Source organism: Hordeum vulgare, chromosome 5H, assembly GCF_904849725.1.
Source record: "Hordeum vulgare subsp. vulgare chromosome 5H, MorexV3_pseudomolecules_assembly, whole genome shotgun sequence".
NCBI lineage: Eukaryota > Viridiplantae > Streptophyta > Magnoliopsida > Poales > Poaceae > Hordeum > Hordeum vulgare.
Window position 1 is genome coordinate 394221263 of NC_058522.1, and position 16903 is coordinate 394238165.

Below are 16903 nucleotides of genomic sequence, written 5' to 3' on the forward strand. Positions count from 1 at the left end.
GTGAAAATCTTAGATGCTTAGCTAGTTCATCAATGATTGTGGTGATAGATAGTGTTTGAGGAATCATGTGCGCATCGTATCTTGAGGAAAAACAGATTTCACATGGGAGAGGTAAAATTTCAGATCTAATCTGCTGTAAAAATGGGATATATTTACCCTGGAAGGTGCGAACGAAGAACACATAAAGTAGTGTTGGAGAGGCTCTTCGGTCGAGTGTCCAATGCACCCTAACTTGGCAGCAGAGGACGTCTACGGCGGCGGCGGACGTAGATGTTCCGACTCTGGCGTGTTCCTGGCGGCGAAAAGGTTGAGGCAGTGAAGCTCTTCCTTGCCGGCGACAAGACAACCAGCGGTGGCGCTAAGGTTCGATGGAGAGTGTGATGGCAGGAGAGCGATGAGGCGAAGAAGAAGATAGCGAGGGGGATAAGGACCTATTTATAGCCCGAAAGTTACTGTTTGGCTCGAAAGTTTCGGAGCGAATAGCCCTTGCCTCTACGTCTCCGCAGGATACGTGTAGCTCCCGTACGATGCGGTGGAGATAGTGGAGATCGTGGTTATCCGATCGTGGGAAGTGGGGGTTCAGTTACTGTTCCTTTGAAGGAAACAATTTTTGAAGATTTGAGGATTTTTGTTACAAAATCATCAGCTGACAAGGATGTAGTGAGGATTTTGAACAAAGTTTCAAGTAGAACGCATATGAAGAATTGAATAGACTGGATAAGTATAGCATAGAGGGAAAGTAGGGTCCGATCACATTCACTTAGCAGAAACATCAACTTGAAGAAATAGCAATAAGTGAATGCTGTTGAGGACTAGAAATCACAGTCTACCTAGGCAAATGAAAGTCATCAAGTGTTTTTGAAGATTTTGTAATAGATCATCACAATGAAGAATAACTATTTTGAAAAAAATGCATTGTGAGGTAATTGATCATTTGAAGAAAATCAACTTGAGGAATTTCACATTGGGCGGTGGCGTTACCCACCATATAAGAATGTTGATTACAGACGCCGCGTACAATTGTCGTAGGGCCCTGAGAATCAATTTCTTCGTTAATTTCTTCACATTTAGAGTGACTTTCTTCATTAGTTGAAGAAAATCGTTTCATCATGTGTTGCACATCTAAGTCATCAACTTTGCATAAGTGTTAGGATGTGTGCATATTTTTACAAAATATTTGAAGACTCTAAGATATTTAGCTCACACCGCAACTTGCAAAACCTTTTCTCATCCAAGGGCTTAGTGAAGATATCAGCTAGTTGATCATCAGTCTTCACATGGTCGATGAGGATATTGCCCTTGAGGACATGGTCCCGAAGAAAATGATGACCAATCTGGATGTGCTTGGTCTTCGAGTGTTGTACTGGGTTATATGCAATCTTGATAGCACTCTCATTGTCACAGTAGAGAGGCACATTCTTCATGTTGATGCCGTAGTCCTTGAGGGTTTGCTTCATCCATAGTAATTGAGCACAGCAAGAACCAGCATCAATGTACTCAGCTTCGGCAGTGGAGAGTGATACGCAGTTCTGCTTCTTTGAGGACCAGCAAACTAGTGATCTTCCGAGGAAATGGCATGTGCCAGAAGTTGACTTGCGATCCACACGGTCACCAGCATAGTCTGAATCAGAATACCCTACCAGATAAAGATTGGAGCCCTTGGGATACCATAATCCTAGTGTTGGTGTGTGAGCTAAGTATCGAAGAATATGTTTCACAGCCTTATGGTGTGATTCCTTCGGTTTTGCTTGAAAACGTGCACACATGCAAACACTAAGCATTATATCTGGCCTAGATGCACATAGATACAATAAAGAGCCAATCATAGAACGGTATACCTGCTGATCGAAATCTTCACCATTTTCATCAGTGCCGAGGTGACCGTTGGTAGGCATTGGAGTCTTGGCACCTTTACATTCGTGCATGTCGAATTTCCTCAGAACATCTTTGAGGTATTTCTCCTGTGATATGAAGATTCCATTGCTTTGTTGACGAATTTGAAGACCTAAGAAGAATTTCAGCTCCCCCATCATGGACATTTGATATTCTTCACTCATCATGTACGCAAATTCATCACTGTATCTTTTGTCAGTACAGCCAAATATGATATCATCAACATATATTTGACATACAAACAACTCATTATCATAAGATTTGTGAAAAGAGTTGGATCGAGTGAACCAGGTTTGAAGCCTTTCTTCATGAGGAATTCCTTCAATGTATCATACCATGCCCGAGGGGCTTGCTTGAGGCCATACAGAGCCTTTTTGAGTCTGAAGACTTTGTCTTGATTCTTTGGATCCTCAAAACCTCGGGGCTGAGCAACATATACTTCTTCCTCAAGCTTACGATTGAGGAATCCACTTTTCGCATCCATTTGATATAAGGTGATGTTATGATGATTAGCATAAGCAAGTAGAATTCGAATAGCTTCAAGTCTAGCAACAGGTGCAAAAGTTTCATCGAAATCTATTCCTTCAACCTGGGTGTAGCCTTGGGCTACAAGTCGTGCCTTGTTCCTCACCACTTGACCGTCCTCATCTTGCTTGTTTCGGAAAATCCACTTGGTGCCGATGATGTTATGCTTGCGAGGATCTGGTCGTTTGACGAGCTCCCATACGTCATTCAGCTTGAATTGAAGAAGTTCGTCTTGCATGGCTTGGATCCACTCCGGTTCCAGAAAAGCCTCGGCTACTTTTGAGGGTTGTGTGATGGATACAAAGGAAAAATGCCCACAAAAGTTAACTAAGTGTGAAGCTTTTGAGCGAGTGAGAGGACCTGGCGCGTTGATGTCGTTGAGGATTTTATCAAGTTCTACTTCATTTGCAATCCTCGGATGAGCTGGTTGAGGATTTTGTCTGGGCTGAGGAAGTGGTGCTGTTGCAATTCCCTCAGGAGCATCTTCTTGGTTTTCATCAGCGATGGGGATCGTTCCTTCACCAATTTCCTCAGTGGGGACAATGTCTTCAGTAGGCTTAAGCTTTATTGCTTCCTCAGGAGACAGCTTATCTGGATCAGAAGGCAATTGCTCTCTTTGCGAGCCATTAGTTTCATCGAACCGCACATCTACAGTCTCAACAACTTTGTTGTGGTAGTTGTTGAAGACTCTGTAGGTGTGCGAGTCATTTCCATAACCGAGCATAAAACCTTCATGTGCCTTAGGTGCAAATTTTGAGCTATGATGAGGATCTCTAATCCAGCATTTTGCACCGAAGACTTTGAAATAACTTACATTGGGTTTCTTGTCAGTGAGGAGTTCATATGAGGTTTTCTTGAGGAATTTGTGAAGATATACCCTGTTGATGATATGACATGCAGTGTTGATTGCTTCAGGCCAGAAGCAACGAGGAGTCTGATATTCTTCAAGCATAGTTCTTGCCATTTCAACCATAGTCCTGTTCTTTCTTTGGACGACACCATTCTGCTGAGGAGTATAAGGAGCAGACAATTCGTGAGTAATACCAAGTTCATCAAGATAATCATCAGGACCAATGTTTTTGAACTCGGTTCCATTATCACTCCTGATATGTTTGATCTTGATGCCGAAGTTCGTCGAGTCCCTTGAAGAAAATCGTTTGAAGATTTCCTGCACTTCAGTTTTATACACTATAATATGCACCCAAGTGTATCTGGAATAATCATCAACTATGACAAAGCCATATAGAGATGCTGCATTGGTTAGTGTTTCATAGTGAGTAGGTCCAAATAAATCCACATGAAGCAATTCAAATGGACGTGTAGTGGTCTTGATGGTTTTGGAGGGATGCTTGGATCTGGTCATTTTCCCAGATTCACAAGCACCGCAGAGATGATCCTTGAGGAATTTGACTGATTCGATGCCAATGACATGCTTCTTCTTTGCAAGTGTATGCAAATTCCTCATGCCTGCATGACCTAGTCTTCGGTGCCACAACCATCCTTCTGAAGTTTTTGCTAGTAAGCAAGTGGCTGGTTGAGGACCTGTAGAGAAGTCAACAATGTACAAATCCCCTCTTCTTACACCTTCGAAGACTTTGGATCTGTCAGATTCCATGATGACTACACATCTATATCTACCAAAGATAACAATCATATCAAGATCACAAAGCATCGAGACTGACATGAGGTTAAAACCAAGGGATTCAACAAGCATCACTTTGTCCATATGCCTATCCTTGGAAATAGCTACTTTGCCAAGTCCCAATACCTTGCTTTTACCTTTATCAGCATATGTGATTTGCTTCAGAGGTGATGGAGTTAGTGGCATATTCATCAGTAGGCTTTTATCACCAGTCATGTGATGTGTGCAGCCACTATCGAGAACCCACTCAGTATTTTTGGGTTTGTCATCCTGCAGATGAATTAGTACAGCTTACCATCTCATATGCTTCAGATTTGAAGAATATGATACTAATTTCATCAGTTCAGTGATTTCATCATAACAGAAATGTAAGGACGTGTGAAATATTTCTATTTCATCAATCATTAGCCTGCGTCCTATCAAGCATTTCCTCAGGTCTCCAGCAAATTCTTCAAATGATGATTTTCATCTGGAGACCTGACCTGCAGAGTGATTAGTTTGATTTCTTCACCACCCACATCTGAAGGGGTGGCAAAGCGTTCATCATCCTGCGAGCACCATATGAGAAAGGTGACATTGAAGCTAATGCACTTCTCTTAACAGTAGGGGGGTTAAAGTACTCATATGAGTATGCAGAGAACTGGTTTGAGGATTTATGAACATAATGATTTGAGGAGTAGCGCTCATAATCATATTCCTTGTAGTTTCCCTGCATGTTAGACGCATGAGCATGGGTATGAGCATAGTTTTGATCAGCTGAGGATTTTTGATCCTCTTGAAGACTTTGGTGCTCCTGAGGAGTTTGATATGGTGTTCAGATTCTTCAGAGTTGATGTCATGAGGACATTCACTTGAAGATTTTCAAGACAACTTTTGGGAACCCAGATTTTCCTCAGAGGAGGGCCATTCCTGCAGTTAGTTCCAACATATCGAGCAAATACTTCACCAGATTGATTTTTGAACAGTTTATAGTTGGAATCAAATGACTCATACGAGGAATAGGATAATTCACATGAGAAGCCAGTTAGATTAGTTGGATCAAAAGGACGCCCAGTAGCAGCAACCCATGAGGTTTTGTGATACTGCTCAGGTTTCCAATAAGATCCATCAGCATTCAATTTCCTCTCAAAGGCAATTCCTTCTTTCCTCGGGTTCCTGTTCAAGATCTGCGTTTTGAGCACATCACAAAGGGTTTGGTGTCCTTTGAGGCTTTTGTACATGCCTGTCACGTACAATTCCTTCAACCCTGCATTTTCATCAGTAACATTTGTGTTTTCCTCAAGTGAGGAAATAGACACAGCAGGTGCAGTTGAAGAATTTGTAGCATCTGATGTTTCTGGTGAGGAATTAGCAGTTTCACGTTCAATGCATTTAAGGCATGGAGGAATAAATTCAACTTGACTAGCGCTAATCTGGTGAGCTAGTAATGAATCATTTTCCATACGAAGATCATCATGAGACATCCTCAGCTTCTCAAGATCAAGCTTTCTTTGAAGGAATTCGTAGGAAAGCTTCTCATGATCAGTGAGGAGTGTATCATGACTATCCTGAAGATTATCAAATCTAGACTGAAGATTTTTCATGTCATCAGCGAGGATTTGATTAAGATTCATTTCATCATTCAACAGATCATCACTTTTGTCTAGCAGTTTTTGAAGATTTTCCAGAGCAGTTTGTTGTTTAGTGGCAATGATGGCAAGTTTACTGTAACTGGGTTTTTTGTAATCATCATGTTCACAGTCACTTGAATCAGAGGAGGAGGCATTATTAGATACCTTTGAACCTTTTGCCATGAAGCAATAGGTTGGAGCGAAGTCATCAGCATAGTCATCAGTATGGATGGTGCAATCATTTTCTTCAAAATGGAAGATTGACTTGCTGACGAAATTGGTTGCTAGTGCAAGACTAGCCTGTCCGGATTCTGAGTCTTCTCCAGAGCCTTCTTCTTCATCACATTCCTCTGATTCTGCCTCGGAATCCATTTCCTTGCCAATAAGTGCCCAAGCCTTTGTGAAGCTAGTCTTCTTGTGTGAGGAGGACTTTGAAGATGAGGATTTTGAAGATTTCTTCTTCTTCTTTGAGTCATCAGAACTGTCATCCTTGTATTTCTTCTTCTTTGATTCCTTTCCCAGCGGGGACAATCAGCAATGTAATGACCTGATTTCTTGCACTTGTGACAGGTCCGTTTCTTGTAGTCCTCAGATGCAGATTCTGATTTCCTCATGTCTCTTCTTGATGATTTACCAAACTGGCCTCGTCGTGTAAATCTCTGGAATTTCCTCACAAGCATTGCAGGCTCCTGACCAAATTCTTTAGGGTCACAACTGCTGCCATGTGTGTCTTCTTCTTCAGATGAGGAAATTGCTCTTGCCTTCAGTGCACGTGGTCTGGAATAGCTTTGTCCATATAGATCTCTCTTTTTTTCTAGCTGGAATTCATGAGTATTTAGCCTTTCGAGGATATCAGTTGGATCTAGCATCTTGTAGTCTGGTCTTTCTTGAATCATCAGAACTAGAGTGTCAAATGAAGAATCCAAAGATCTCAGCAGTTTCTTCACAACTTCGTGATTAGTGATGTCACGAGCTCCCCGTGCTTGCAATTCATTTGATATGTCAGTGAGGCGATCAAAGGTGTCTTGGCAGGTTTCATTGTCATGTCTCTTGAAGCGATTGAAGAGATTGTGAAGAATATCAACACGAGAGTCACGTTGGGTTGATACTCCTTCATTTACCTTGCACATCTCTCCCAGATCAGTGTTGGAGAGCCTAAGGCACTTACTCTTCCAAACTGGCCAGGGCTCAGATGACCATAGATGACGTTCTTCGCTTGAGAATCGAGTTGCTTCAATTTCTTCACATCAGCTGCAGTGACACTGGCAGAAATGATGGGGACACCATTTTCACAATATACCAGAGATCATTGTCTATAGCTTGTACATGCATTTGCATTTTGTTCTTCCAAAAGGGAAAGTTCTTTCCCTCATAGGTAGGACATGCTGCAGTCACCTTAAACATGCGTGGAGTCGACATAACTAAAACTCCAGGTGGTTAAACCAAAATCACACAGAACAAGGGAGTACCTTGCTCTGATACCAATTGAAAGTGCGTTATATCGACTAGAGGGGGGTGAATAGGAGATTTTTAGAATTTCATCACTGAGGAAATTCCTTTTGAGGAAATTCCTCACTGATGACTAACTTACAGCGGAAACAATTAAGTATTAGTCGTGCAAACGTTCACAACAGTAGTATTATAGAGTGAAGATTGTGAAAACAGATTGTACAGTAAGCAGGCACGCAGAATACAGATGATGATTAACTCAAGTGAAGAATTTGGGGTTGAGGAAATTCAGAGAAAGTCTTTAGCAAATTCTTCAAACAGTCACAGTGAATGTCATCAACACATAATACAGAGAATGTAAAGAGTTGAGGAATTAGAACCCGATTCTTGGTGAAGACTGTTGTTGATGACCCAGTTCCAACTGCTATGACAGTTGTACATCTGGTTTGGAGTGGCTTGGTATTGAAACCAAAGGACACCCAGTCTCGGGACACACAGTCCCTACCGTATTCTCCTTGAGCTAAGGACACACAGTCCTTGCCCAAGACTCGTGGTAAGTCTTCAGGGCAGACTTCCAAACCCTCACAAACTCGGTCACCCGGCGATCCACAATTGACTGCTGGATTGCTCTAGACCATGACGCCTAACCGTCTGGCGGATGCTTAGTCCTCAAAGGTAAAAGGCTTCAGTCCCACAGAGGAACAACTTCTTCAGTGATGCTCAATCACTAGGTTTGGTTTGTGGTTTCGGTGGGTGGTGTATTTCGTCACTGATGATTTACTCTCGTAGGCTCTGAGGAATTTGGGTTGCTCTTATGACAAGTGTCAGTTTCTAACGGAGCAGCCAACCAGCTAGTGGTTGTGGGGGCGGCTATTTATAGCCTAGGAGCATCCCGACATGATTTGACATTAATGCCCTTAAATAATATGACCGTTGGAGTGGATAAGACCAGTGACTTGGCGTGGCTATCGAAACGGTCGGGACCCTCAACTGTGAGAGTCCTCATGTCACTCATATTCCTCACTTGAGGCTTTTGGTAGGATTTGGCATGGGTTGAGCATCATGAGGAAATCCATTCCATAGTGTTACTTTGACCCCCTTTAACAGTACGGTGTTCCTATTCATCAATTGCCAAGAAAGTAAAACAGAAAACGTAAATCTTCACGCTTCAATTTCTTCAGAAAGATTTTCATCAGGAACCACCGATCTTCTCAATATCAATATCTTCATGAGGAATATCAATTTCATCGCAGATTCCTCGCGATTCATTTCTTCAGCTTCAGACAAATTTCTTCAACTGAAGATATACATTTTTAGGGGTCAATATTCTTCAAATATCACAAACTCCTCAATGACTTATAGATCCTGTGTACACTTATGAACACATTAGATACTTAACCTATAAGTCTTCAAACCACCAAAATCACTAAGGGGCACTAGATGCACTTACACTTTGTCATAGCCCTAGTCCTTGATAGATGATAGGATGTTTGTGCATGTTCACCATATTTTATCTATCATTTTATTGTGTGAGTATGTTGGTCTGCATGTTCTTGCTCATTCGAGGACATCCAATTGTTGTTATTTGGCTCTTGATTTATCTTTTGCCAATTGGATGGACAAGAATGCCTAGGACCGTCCTCGAGCTATCTATGCTTTATCATATCAAGTTCTATTCATGCTTCATCACAAAACTTGAACAAGCACTTGTCGATCCCTGTGTGTGAAGGAGTACTCGGAGTTCCGTATCGTCAAAGGATGCCTTCCAAAACCTCTTTGTGAATCTCGGTGAAACCAACTCCACAAACTCGGTTCTACCGAATTCCAAAGTTGATCTGAGTTTTCAATCTCGGTACCACCGAAATCACCAACTTGATTACACCGAGTTTCCGTGTGAGCTGATAGTAGAGGAACTCGGTGACACCGACAACGACGGGTATAAAGTCTTGCAGACCGAACGTTTTGAAATCCACTCTTCAAACACTTTGTTCCTAAACTCTAAGCTGCCGTCATAGGACCCCTGGTCGTCGCCTTTACCTCCTCGAGCACCTCCGCCGCTGGGATTTGCCGCCGTCGATGGAATCTTCGCCGCCATCGCCTTCATAGACAGACCACCACCAAGTTAGGGTGCGGATCCATTTTTCTCTTGCGCTCCATGGATTAATCTCACATGCATTAGAAATTTTATCTATGAGCCACGATGTGCAAACCTCCTCTTCCACTAGAAGTTCCCGTAGATTAGTGAACACGAAATTTTTATATTTAGCCATACGCACAACTCATCTAGGTGACACCTATTTGCAAAAGTCGTTTCCACCGATTTTGAACCTAGGGTTCGTGAGAATGAACTCGGTGAAACTGAGTTGTCACTTTCGGTTCCACCGAAGTGATGGCAAAGTTTCTGTGAAGAAGTTCATTTGTCTCGATTACTCCAAAAGTTGAAACTCAGTGCTACCGAAATGTGATCTGCAGAAAGTTAAAACTAAGGATTCCTTTGTTAAAGTTTTTGAAAAACTTTTGTGTTTTGTGATGCGCAACCCCTTCAGCTCTTCTATATCTGCTTCATAGGTCTGCTTGTCTGCTGGTCTGTTGGTTGCTTGTGTTGTCTGTCATGATGTGAGGATATGATGATATGCACAATGACTACAAAGAACATAGTGTTGAGATGGACTCACGCACAAGTCCCAAGTTCTCCTAGCTCCCATCGCTTGCCCAAAGTAGCCACCAAGTAGAGAAAGAAGCTTGTCCCAGATGTAGAGGACTCACATTTTGTGCTAGAGGAAACTTCAGCTCCTCCAAAGGCTCCAAGGAAGACTGTCAGAAAGGAGTATGCTAATCCTGCTGATCTTAGAGCACCTGCTTCTGCAAGGAAAAGTACAACACTTTCTATTGACAATGCTCCTAAGAAGGCTGGTGCAAAGAGAGCCACGAAGAGGGTGATTCATGTTGTTGGAATACCTACTTCCATGTATGAGGACCCGGAAGATCCTGCTGGAGAAGATGAGATCCCAGCTGATGCCCGTCCTCTTCCTAAGAAGAAGAAGCTCATGGCTGATGCCATGCCCAAGAAGCGTGCTTCTAAGCCTCCTCCTAAGGCTAAGAAGTCTGTAGCTCCCAAGAGGACTACAAAGGACATTTCTGCAGACGCTAAGGAGAAAGGCCCTGCTTCGTTTGCCTTTGCTGCAGAGGAAGAAGCAGATGAGAATGCACCCATTCTCAGAAAGCTCCGACAAAATCTGCCACTTCATAATGATGCTCATCCAGTAGCTGAAGACATGAAGATGAGAAAAGATGCAGGTTTGAGACATGACATATGTTGACTGGTCTTACATCAAAGCGAATGAAGATTTATTTCCCCATGTGCAAGACAACTTCAAGTCTATGGATATTGAAGACTTTGTTGGAAAAGAGACGACCCCATGGAATGATAAACTGATCATGCAATTCTACCCAACTGTTCATTTCTATGGAGATGGTTCTATTGTCTCGATGATTGATGGTCACAAATATGAGTCAACAATTGATGAGTGGGCCACTCTCATTGGTGCCCCTAAGTAGAAAGAGAGTGATGTTGATGTGTATTCTGAAGCAAAGAAGAATCACAACTCTATGGCCAACATGTACAAGCCAATTGCTCAAAAGTATTTGGCAACTCACAAGATGGACTCAGTGTACTTCTTTCAAGCAGGAATACCCACCACTAACACCATTCTGAGACACACCTTGATGCCTAAATCATGTGATGATAAGATGATCAGAGGTCACTCCATCAACTTGCTGCACCTTTTGGACACTCACACCAGATTCCGAGTGATGGACTTGATAGTAGAGACTATCCGAACGACTGCTGCTGATCAGAAGAGACCATTTGTATATGCCCTATACATTCAGATGCTTATCAATGCCAAGATAGGCAAGCATGTATATCTCCTTGATCGTCCCCATTTACCTTTTCAGCCAGAGTTTGAAGACAGTGGAGTGGTGATGGATGATAATGATTCCAGCTCAGCTGCAAGCAGAATGGCAGCAGAGGCAGTAGAAGCTGAGGCTGCTAGGAATGTTCCACCACTAGTACCACAACTAAGAACTGAAGCTGAGAAAATTTCATTTCTAGTTAGCTCTGTCCAAAGCATTGAGAAGAAAATCACGGAGATTCCGCAAAATCAGAAAAGCCTAGAGGGGGACATGTAAACAATGTTCCATCACATGGATGTGAAGGTTACAGAATTGACCACTATAGTCAAACAGCTTCAACATGAAGCTGACTCGTTGCTAATTCCATGCTCAGATGATGATGAGGATGATGAAGAGTCACCTACTCGCACTACTATTTAGTTCAGCACTATGTGTAGGTCAGCTGTTGTACCTGCTCCGGAGACAAGACAGACTTCATCAGCTCAAGCATCTGCACGTGTACCTTCACCTCCACCTCCAGCTCAAGCACCTCCAGTATCCACTCATCCAGCTCGAGGACACTCAGCAAAAAACTTCCTGGACGCTCTCCTGCCAACTCCGTCATCAGTTGCCGAGAGAGACGATTAGCTCTATACTTTTGAAGTTTTTGGTAACTTGTTCCCAAAGGGGGGAAATGTGTAGATCATAGGGCTTCGAGTGAGAGAGAGCTTTTGACTTTATTTGCTCTCATTTGGTTTTAAAACTTTGATCTTTTGGATAACTTTATCCAATTCCCTGTATGTGATCATACAATTATCTTGTTGGTGTCATGTGCATTACTATTCACTCTTATCTTGTTTGCACACCACCAAGATGTATGTGACATGGAAGAGTGACCCATAATCCTAGTTGATTGTGCATTTGCATTCAAACACAAACTTTAAATAATGCACAAATTTAGGGGGAGCTCTTGCTTTTCACATACTTCTCAAAGCATTCATGCTAATCGTTGATTATGTCTTTTGTTGAAGCTTTGATCCATATGTTGTCATCAATTACCAAAAAGGGGGAGATTGAAAGCACAATTGCTCCCTAGGGTGGTTTTGATAATTGATCACAACATATGCATCATTGGACTAATACGTTTATCTAAGCATATTTCAGAAGAGTTCACAAGATGTTGTGGGTAAAGGCTTATGTGGAGATGCCCCTTGATGCAAGAAAGGAATAAGATTGGCTCAAGCTTCAAGGTAGAAGACTCTTCATTTCATATTTGTAAGAAATCACTTTTGAGTCCATACGAAAGAAAATATTATTAAAAGGGCATGAGATATTCAAATGAAGTGATTTCTCAAGTGGTCTAATTTAGCCACCACATACTCAAAATCGATGCCACCAAGTTTTCCATTTCGACCTCATCGAGTTTGATCTGAGACAGAACCCTAGCCATTTCCCACCATATCGGTGCTACCGAGTTTAGGTGACCAACTTTTGGTTGCCTCGGTACACAAAATCAGAATTTCCGAGTTTGGGTATCGGTGTCTGATGACCCACGAGTGTAGGGGATCTATCGTAGACTTTTTGATAAGTAAGAGTGTCGAACCCAACGATGAGCAGAAGGTATTGAGAAGTGATCTTGAGCAAGGAATAACTGCAAGTACTGAAAGGTAACTTTTTATGGGTTTTCTAGTATAAGCAACAAGGAAATAAATGCAAGTAAAGTAAATCGTGCTGAGGTGCAGCAAGTGGCCCAATCCTTTTGAACGCAAAGGATAAGCCGAGGGACCAAACTTATGAAGACTAAGGTGTTCCTGAGGACACACGGGAGAGATAGTCTAGTGTTTTTGCCATACTCTGTCTACTAATATGGTTTGTATTGTAAGTGTTATGTGGGTGGATCTTAACTAGTGCACCGTTGTGATAGTCTGGCTTATTAGGGATGATAGACTACTCATATCAATAAGGAATTCCTTCTTTTCCAGGAGCCCATTCGAATAGAACTCCCAGGTTAAGCATGCTTGGCATGGAGTAGTTCTAGGATGGGTGACCGACCATGAAGTTGATCCTGGGTGCGCATGAGTAAGGACAAAGTGCCCAAAAAAGACTAGTATTGATATGTGGGGCCACTCTAGATCCCGCCAGGAGTAACGACCGCCAGCGGGTGTGTCCGGGGCGTTACAAATTTGGTATCAAAGCCGACCCTCGCGGTTACACGGGTGTTTGCGGACAGGTGTGCGGTCATGTTGTTCATTACGTTTGTGACCCGTCGTGGCACACTACATGGTACATGTACTGGACCGGATGCACAGACGTTTGTACCAAGAGGGAACGCTCCTGTGGCCCGACGAGGACGTCGGTTCCTCTGAGTGGTGGTGTATGTGATAGCCTGACTTATTAGGGATGATAGACTACTCATATCAATAAGGAATTCCTTCTTTTCCGGGAGCCCATTCGAACAGAACTCCCAGGTTAAGCGTGCTTGGCTTGGAGTATTTCTAGGATGGGTGACCGACCGAGAAGTTGATCCCGGGTGCGCATGAGTGAGGACAAAGTGCGCAGAAAAGACTAGTATTGATATGTGGGTCCAGTCTAGATCCCGCCAGGAGTAAGGACCGCCGGCGGGTGTGTCCGGGGCGTTACAACCGTCTAGGCTAAGACAAGTACACTCTTATGATTAATCCCTCTTGCAAGCATCTGCAAATACAAGAGAGAAATTATGGCAAAGCCTAACCATAGAAATAAGAATTAGGATCCAATACTCCCTCATGCAAAAGTATGCAAACTCGGGTTCAGGTTTCTGTCACTCCGGCAACCCACCATAAGCATTCTTTATACACGATGCATTCCCCTAGTTACTTAAAAAGGCGAAGTGTTATGTAGTCGACGTTCACATAACACCACTAGAAGAATAACACCATAAGTTAAATATCAATCAACACATATTACTTCAACATCATATGACTACTAAAATCTAGACTTTTCCCATGTCCTCAAGAACTAATTGAACTACTCACAAGACATAAAAGAGATCATGATCAGAGGTGACGAAAATATGATTAACAATCTGGTCATAGCAATAATCCTCCAACAAAAGTCAATAGCATTCACCACAAAAGAGTAATCAACACCGGTAGAGTAGAAGGGATGAATAGTGCAAGGTACAACTCCGATTGCAATGATGAAGTAGATGGAGATGGTGTTGGTGTTGTTGATCATGGTGATGATGATCTTGATGATGCCTGTGACGATGGTGTTGACGATGAGGACGATATCCCCTTCGGGGAGGAGTTCTCCCCAGCGGAATCTGCCCGCCGGAAAGGTCTTTTCTTCTTTGTAGGTTTCTTTCACGGAGCGGTGGCGGAATCGCGAAAACTCTTCTGTTCACAGAATTTTTAGGTCAAGAGGGACATATAGGCCAAAGGAAAGCACCGGAGGCTGGGCCCATCACCTAGGCGGCCTCCTGGCGTGGCCTAGGGGGGCGCCAGCAGGTCGCATGGGTGACCTGTGGCCCCCCTCCGGCTCTTGTTTGGCCTATCTTCAGGACCTGTTCGGAAACTTCTTCCCTCAAAATTTCTGCACAATTGGAGATATTCTGATATTGCAACTCTTCGTGCTATTTTCTCCGCTGAATCTTGCGTCCGCTGTTTCGGCACCGGTAAGTTGTAAACTATGTAAAATAAGCCAAAACACTATAAGTACGCCATCATAATGTGAAATATATCCATGAATAAAGACAAATTATGATACAAAATAGTGATGCATTTTGGACGTATGAACTCCCCCAAGCTTAGACCTCGCTTCTCCCCAAGCGAATACTAAGCTCGGTAAACCTGTCCACAAGTTTAGAGAGTGAAGTGTCGATAAACAAGAATACACACAAGAAGCATCATAATTTATCCACTAAACTCAACAATCCCCAACAACAATCTCTACTCATAAGGCCCTTATGAAAGAGTAATATCAATTAGAATCAAAAGTAGAGCTAAGAAAACTCATCAAACCATGGCAAACATGTCCTTGGTCAAAGAACAACTAATAACTTTTACCTTTTGTTCTTCCTCTTATATTTTGATGAGATCAATTGAAGCTCTTTTGAAATAACATTTTATTAGTCAAGAAGTGAAAATGCTAACACAAAGGAAGATATTTGCTTTATCTAGGCTTTAACAAACAATTTACTTAACTTAATGATAACATCAACAAAGGTGTGATATGACAACTCTCAATGGGTCAATATAAATGCATGCATCTTTGTCAACATAAGGTGTCCGCTCTTTTTAGGATAGAAAGAAGTGGGTTTACTGACTCAACATAAAAGTAAAAGATTGGCCCTTCGCAGAGGGAGGTATGGAAAACTCATGTGCTAGAGCTTTTTGGAGATCAACAAGATTGTAAAACAAGCTTTTGAGAGGTGCATGATTTGTCAACGAATGCTAGTAGATAGCCCAATACTTCTCATGCTGGACAAGTTTTGAGGAACGGCTCCCAAAGTGGGGACGATCACATCCCCTTAGTCTCCTTTGTTTATCACTACCAAAGTTTTCTGATTTCTCATCAAAAAAGCATGAAGGAGGTTTTGTTTGTTGTTATTATCTTTTACGAGCTGGGCGCGCTCATGCCAGTCCCTCCTCGTATTAGTGGTTCGCAGATAACATGCAAACCCAAGATAAAACTTGTCCAGTATGAGAAGATCATGAATTATCTACTACTTCCTCATGAGCTAAACAGAGGCACAAAACAAGGAGCAATATTTGAAGGTTTAAAGATGGCACATGAGTAATATACTTTAGGAGTGGCGGTGAAATGCCACGTATAGGGAGATATGGTGGACTCTTGGGAAGGTTGAGGTTTCAGGGTATGGATGCACAAGCAGTATTCCCGCTTAATGCAAGGGTTGGCTAGCAAAGGCTTTTGACAGCAGAAAAATAATGTTGACTTGGATGCAAAACAATATAAAGTTTAACATAAAGAATTGGCATAAAACATCAAGTTGTCTTCCTTGTCAGCATAACACTTCAAGCATAAGAACATAAAGGTTTTGGCTATATCGCTACTACAAAAACTGATGCTTGTTATTATTACCAATGCTATGTTTGCCAAGATTAAGTAAAATTTTCAAAGCCATACGTGATGTGTAAGATCAATAATCCCATAAGAATCAACATATAAGATGGATTGCATGAAGAGGATACCAAGTGCAGCAAAGAAACCAATAGACTTCTCATTAATATTCCATCATAGACATGATGACCCACAAGTATAGGGGATCAATCGTAGTCCTTTCGATAAGTAAGAGTATCGAACCCAATGAGGAGCAGAAGGATCAATCGTAGTCCTTTCGACAAGTGGTTTTCAGCAAGGAAAAATCAGCAGGCACTGAAATTATCGGTTACAAGTGATTGTGTGGTGAGATGATTCATAGCAAGCAACAAGTAACAAAAGTAGCAACGGTGCAGCAAAGTGGCCCAATCCCTTTTGTAGCAAGGGACAAGCCTGGACAAAGTCTTATAGGAGGAAAAACGCTCCCGAGGACACACGGGAATTTCTGTCATGCTAGTTTCATCATGTTCATATGATTCGCGTTCGTTACTTTGATAGTTTGATATGTGGGTGGACCGGCGCTTGGGTGTTGCCCTTACTTGGACAAGCATCCCACTTATGATTAACCCCTCTCGCAAGCATCCGCAACTATGAAAGAAGAATTAAGACAAAGTCTAACCATAGCATTAAACTAGTGGATCCAAATCAGCCCCTTACGAAGTAACGCATAAACTAGGGTTTAAGCTTCTATCACTCTAGCAACCCATCATCTATTTATTAATTCCCAATGCCTTCCTCTAGGCCCAAATAATGGTGAAGTGTTATGTAGTCGACGTTCACATAACACCAC